Here is a 6,132-nt window from a genome sequence, read left to right as displayed (position 1 = left end):
TCAGAGGAGCCTTCTCAGGACGCTCCCATCCCTGCCCGGTGGTCTCTCCACTGCCCGGGGCCCAGGGCCCCTCCCTCGGCTGGCTGAGGGCCCTGGGGGGAGCAGGCGAGGCTCTCCCTGATGTCAGGCTGGCAACCGCTCTGCTGCCTCGGTGTCCACGGAGGCTGGGGAGAGGGAGAGAGAACTCGATCGACTTCAGGACTGGAACCTCTGCGAGGATGCCCTTTACTGCGCTGGGCTGCAGAGCCAAGAAGAATGTGCACTGCGAGCCAGCCCGACAGGTCCCAGGGGCTTACAGACGGACGGGGACCCATTTCCCTGTGTGGCCTGAGAACGTGTAAGGGAGTCACTTGGTGTAGGGCACTTATAACCTGCGGGCACAGTGGGCATGCTCTGGCTGGAGCTCACGCCGCACAGGGAGGTACACACAGCCTTGTCGCCTCTCCTGGCCCGCCTCTGCCTCTCGGGGAGTGTGTGTGCACGTGCGTGCGCGTGTGTAAGTCGTTTCCCTGGGCCACTGCTCAGCCCCCACGCACGAGCACGATGGCACTGAAAAGTTGTGTTTTTGAAATTCATATTCAACGGGGTGTCTTGGATTTTTATTTGCTACATCCGGCAACCCCAGAGGTGGGGTTCTCTTCATGCCGAGCTGCCCCAGGCGCCGTCAGGCCTGAATCCCTCAGTCCACCCACAGGGGCAGGAAGTGCCCAGTTCCTAACTAGCGGCGCTTGAGCTGATGCCACGGTCAGGGACCAGGCCACCGGGTCATCCTGGAGATCTTTGCAGGGAAGTGACCCGAGAAGTTCCAGGTGACACTGCCCAGGAGCTCTGCCCGGGGCCTGGGGATGGGCCTACTTTGTATTTCAGGGGATGCGAATCCCTTCTTCCCTGCCCCCACTTGTCTTTCTGCAGCCAAAGGTGTCTCTGTCATGGTGACACAGTCTGGATTCTTTGCTGCTTCCTTAATCCAAGCTCTTCTCAGTTCTTTCATATACAAAATCTCTCTAGTACCTTCGCAATGTGGCCTCTGCTTCATCTGAAAGACTCTTACCTGCAGGTTTCCTCAAACCTGTACCGAGGTACCCAGCTCTGGCTTCCAGACAATTCTCTTTCGACCTACACGAGGAATCTGTTTCTGGTATGAAACCCACTGGGTGGCTGTACTTAGAGTCCACACGGAGAACTGAGTCTGGAACTAGACTTTCAACCTTCTTTGATCTGTTCTTCAACAGCCAGCTTGTCTGTGCTCTCTGCTCAACGGGCTTATAGAATAAGGGCCAGGAGATAAAGCCTAGGTGTGCCAAATGATAACTGAGTGGAATTACGTTACATAAATCCCATTACAGTTCGTGGTGTTACAGGAATAGGCAGTCATCCAGGATCAGGGCTTTCCTAGGTGGTGGGGGTTGGGGGATAGGTGGGAAGGCCTCTCCCCCACATCTCAGCCCCCCCATGAGAGAGGAAGCGCTAAGCTGAGCTCTCCTGAGACGCCCTGAGGTCTTGGTTTAGTCATCAAAGAGTAGTCACCCTTCCTCCACTCTGTGCCACTCTGCAGACTTTCAGACATCTCGCCACAGAAAACCAGATCCATTGAAAGGAGCTGGGAGGAGGGCAGCCGTGTGTGTGCACCTGAGGCCTCCTGGGACAAACTCCTGTTTTTCCGATCTGTTAATTCATTTCAGACACAGCTGGGCATTTTAACTCCAAGGTCCACGGACGAGGCATGTGATTTTGATATCCAAGAGAGTCTTGATCGATGGGGAAAGGAGAATAACTTTCCTCAGGCCAACGTCTTGCAAAATTCTAAGTCACATTCTTGGCTTTCCCCCCCGGGAACGATTTCCTTTTGGCACCGCGGGGCTGAGTCCTGTGCTTAAAAAGAATGTACTTTTCTGGTTCTGCTTTCAACTGACCAGACAGTTTGAAGATCCCACAGGTTTCCCATCCTGAGTTTTACCCCTAGTCTTGACTGAATGCACAGGTGTGGAGGTGGCCTCCTGAATAAACGTGCTGTGCGGGTCACGGTGCTGGGTTCCCACAGGGTCTCGAGGTGGGGCGCTGACCCCCAGCCTGAGTGAAGGCCAGGAAGCCAGACTCAGCAGCAAGCCCTGGGGGTGTGAGGGGACCCGTGGGGAGCACAGGGTGGGGTCAGGATGAAATGGGGGGCAAGGTGAGCAGGAGCATGGGAGTGGAGGAAAGGCCTGAGGAAGCAGCACCGCACGGGCAGAAGGGTCAAGAAAAGTCAGACCAGGCTCTTGCCCGGGAGAAGACAGTGAGGATCGGGATGGCCGCCCGGCCCGCCGCTGCCCTCCGCCTCTCCTTGCTCACGAGCCACGGCACTAATGTCGGCTGAGCCCAGACGCAGCCTCAGAACCAGTCTCCACACAGCATTCCAAGCACCCGGGCCGAGGCCCGTTTGCTGCCCATCCTCACGCAGAGGCTGTGTAAGAAGAGGGAGCGACGGCGGCGGAGCCAGCAGCCGGGGGAGCCGACGCTGGCCCAGGGCCATCGGTCCTGGGGTGGCTGAAAGAGGGTAGAAGGAAGAACAGAATCTACACCAGAAGTGGGATCGATGCTCGTGAAGTGACCTAGACAAGCCGTTAACCCGGGGCCTTGGCTTCTCCACGGGGAGACCTTCTGTTAAGTAAAAGGATTTTAAGGGAGAACTAAGGGGCTGACCTGAGGCTGACGGCCGGCCTGGCAGGGCGCGGGGAGAGAGGTTATCTGCCTGGTCTCTAGCAGGTGGAGTGAGGGCGGGCTGGCGGTTAGTGTTCTGCAGAGGGCTGGGGAGGGAGGGGATCGATGGGCAGCGGAGGTGTCTTGGGTCCCAGCCAGGCCTGAGCAGACAGGAGCAGGCAGGAGGACGGGACACAGGATATGGTCTCAGCGTTCAGAGCAGGCCAAGAAGGTGCACCAACAATACGACGTGGGAAGAGCAGCCTCTCTGGCCCAGGTCGCCCCCCTGGAGGGGCCGCTGAGCAGCTGCCACCACCCCCATGACAGGCACTGGGAACTGCTGGTGGCCGTCAGGCTGCGTCCCTGCTGGGTGCCCACTACCTACGTTTGAGGACCCAGAGTCTGGCGGGGCCTTGACTTCGTCGGGGCTAAAATCGCTCGTTCTTGAAAATAACGTCGACATCGCCAGCAAGAACATCGGCGGCTGCTCAGCCCTCTCTATCCATGACCCTTCGAAAGCCTCCACCTGGCAGATAAGAGCATGATAAATCTTCCCAAAAGACAGGCTCATCCTTAAAATCGGTGCAAGACAGAGGGCCGCCCTGGTGGTCATTTTGGTTAACCTAGGATGTCACGGAAGTTGCCCTAAATGCAACTCTTGGGAGGTCCAGGCCTACAGAACTTGAAACCATGTTTTAACTCAATGGCATTAGGTCAAACTGGCAAGAACCGAGAGACCACCTAAACCCTCCGCCTGGCAGCAGACAGCTTTCCATACATTGAACCAATCACCTTTCGGTGAAGGAGTGTTAATGTCCAACAAGACACGTGTGAATAACAGATGATCGAAGTCGGCAGAACCCCTAAAACTGCTCCCCATCGAGTCACCCTCCCCCCGAGTCCCGAGCAGCCTGGCTTTCCTCCCGCTCCGTGACCGACAGGCCTGATGCTCCGAACCGGGTTTAGGTGCTTTTGGATCCAATTGTGAGCGGACGGTGAAGTTCTCAGATGTTTTTCATACTGCCATCTGACCTGCTCCTCTGTTATTTTTCCTATTTGAATGGAGATTAGAGTCTTATCTGGCCTGCTCATATCCTTTTAATTTCCTCTTGAAAATTAAAAAAAAAACAAAAAACCACTTTGTACATTTCTGATGCGAGGCATACATATTTTTTCTGGCATCTGAAAAATACTTTCATCCCCCATCGGTCTCTCATGAAGTCAATGAGATGCTTCAAAATGCGTTTGGAAAAGACCCCCACAGTAGTTTCTGCTCCTCGTTGCACACCTGACAAGCGGCCGGCCCCCCTCAGCACTGAGGGCGGGGTACCGAACCGTGGTCACAGATCTAAACCGTTTTGAGATTCCTACTCTGAAATCTCACAGGAAACACGGCTTTTCCCAGTCAGATATCTTGCCCAAAGAGCTTGCAGATGTGAGCAGTGGACTCGGAGCTCTGCGAGCAGGGGTCAGGTCTGGCCGCATCAGGGTCGCGGGGCAGTGGCCGAGCTCAGGGGTTTCCCCCCCGAGCAGGTGGGAGCCAGGCCTTTCTGGGTTCGTAGCTGTGGCTGCCTCGTTGGATTCTAGGCGTCAGCAGACCAGGAGCTGCCCCGCACGCTGCTGCTGCTGCTCCTACAGGAAGACGGGGCGCAAGGCTCAGAAGCGCCAGGCTCGCCCCGCTTGCAGCCTGAAAGGTGGGCGTGGGGCAGGGACGGGCCGCAGCTGTTTCCTGCACGTCGGGCTGTCTGGGGAGAAACGGGATGGTCTTCCAGGCTGGAAGGAAATGAAAAGCAGCAGTCAGTACAGATGGCCAGAGAAGTTTGACCGCTGACTACCTTGCGGCAAACCAAATACAGAAAGTGAAAGTACCTGAAATTCTTTTGTTAAACCAAGATCGGCAGATCTGAAACCTTTTAAGGGTATTTGCAGAAACTAGAAGTACCCTTACTTCTCTCTGTTAGCTCTTATAAATTTACAGTGACACGTGGCTTAGCATCTAAGACACAATTCCATCTCATGGCTCTGAGTGACATGGGAGCATGACATTTCAAGCAAACGAGTTAAGGCACCCATCTTCTGATTTTAACCCCAAGGATGGAGCAGATTAGCGAAGGGATGAATCCAGTCAGAGAAGACCTGGGGTGTGAAGCAGGAACGGGACTGGGGAGGAGCTCGTTTTCTACGATCCTGCCTAAATGGTGGACGCATGGCCTCACGTGGGCACCCGGCTCGGTGGAGACGTGGAGACGGCGGATGGAGAGAGAGGTTCATGCATCCAGCAGACATGTACTGGGTGTCTCGTCGTGCCAGACCCTGGGTCGGGCGTGAGGGACGTGGGCTGGGCGAGCACATCCCAGAGAGGCAGGCAGGCTGCTTCCCTGGTCAGCCTTTACAAAAGATCCAGGAGGCTCTCCCGTCATGTGGACACCAGTTGCTTGCTCTAGCAAGGACTTGGTGGGGGACACACCATGGCAAGCATATGGCACCCTTCCTGGGATTGGGACCTACGAAATGGTCGTTCTTGAATGTCAGTTCCAGTAGCAAAGACAAGCTGACACCTAACCGCCTGAAGGGGAAGGAAACGCTGCGTGTGCGTGTGTCTTTGTGTGGGTGTCTGTCTGTGGTGTGTCTCTCAGCCAGTCCTGAACTCTGACCTGGGGCTCGCCTGGGGCCCAAAGAGGTAAAATGTCCCCGCAGAGGTAACACCATGAGCAAGGTGAAGAAGCAAAACAAAATATTACTTATGCTGCATTGTTACAGCAAGATTTAAGGCGCCACAGAAAAATGCAGGCCGGAGGGTACAGGGTGTTCTGAGAAGCTTCCAGAACTGAGGTTGCAGGAAGGGGTCAACTGGAAGGACCCCAAGGGCAGGGTTTGATTGGATTTCATCCCTAAGGATAATAAGAGTCACAGAAATGACATACCATGACGTGGGGGAAGGATCACTCTGGCTACAGCCGTGGAGGGTGGACCGTGGCAGGGAGACGTAGGAGGCTCTCCCGGGCCGGGCTCGGAGAGGCGGACAGAAGGGCAAGGTAGGAGAGCAGGTGGGGAGGACCGGGCTCAGCGGTCTATGGGGTGGGATTCTGGCTCGCGAGTTTGGGGTAAACGCCATTCCCTGAAGCAGGGGCTCAGAGGACAGTGGCGGTCATCTAGGAAGCTCTGGACTAGGGGTGCTGTGGAGACACATCCAGTGCTTGCGGGGCAAGTCTGGGCTGTAGCTAGAGACGTGGGTGTCAGCAGTGTGTAATGGAGCCCAGAGAACAAGCAGGCTAGGACGGGACCTTAAACAGGGCCCGCAGAACACGGCACCAGGAGGGAGAGGGGTGAGTCGAGGGACCGGCCCACTGTGGCAGCGGACGTGGAGGTGGGACAGCCACCAGCAGGGTGAGCGAAGTGGCAGCCGAGAGAGATGCTGAGATGCTGGAAGTAGCCAGGGAAGCAGCCGGAGCGGGC

Source organism: Pteropus vampyrus, unplaced genomic scaffold, assembly GCF_000151845.1.
Source record: "Pteropus vampyrus isolate Shadow unplaced genomic scaffold, Pvam_2.0 Scaffold423, whole genome shotgun sequence".
Lineage (NCBI taxonomy): Eukaryota > Metazoa > Chordata > Mammalia > Chiroptera > Pteropodidae > Pteropus > Pteropus vampyrus.
The sequence above is the reverse complement of the archived record's forward strand: the minus strand, read 5'-3'. Positions refer to the sequence as shown.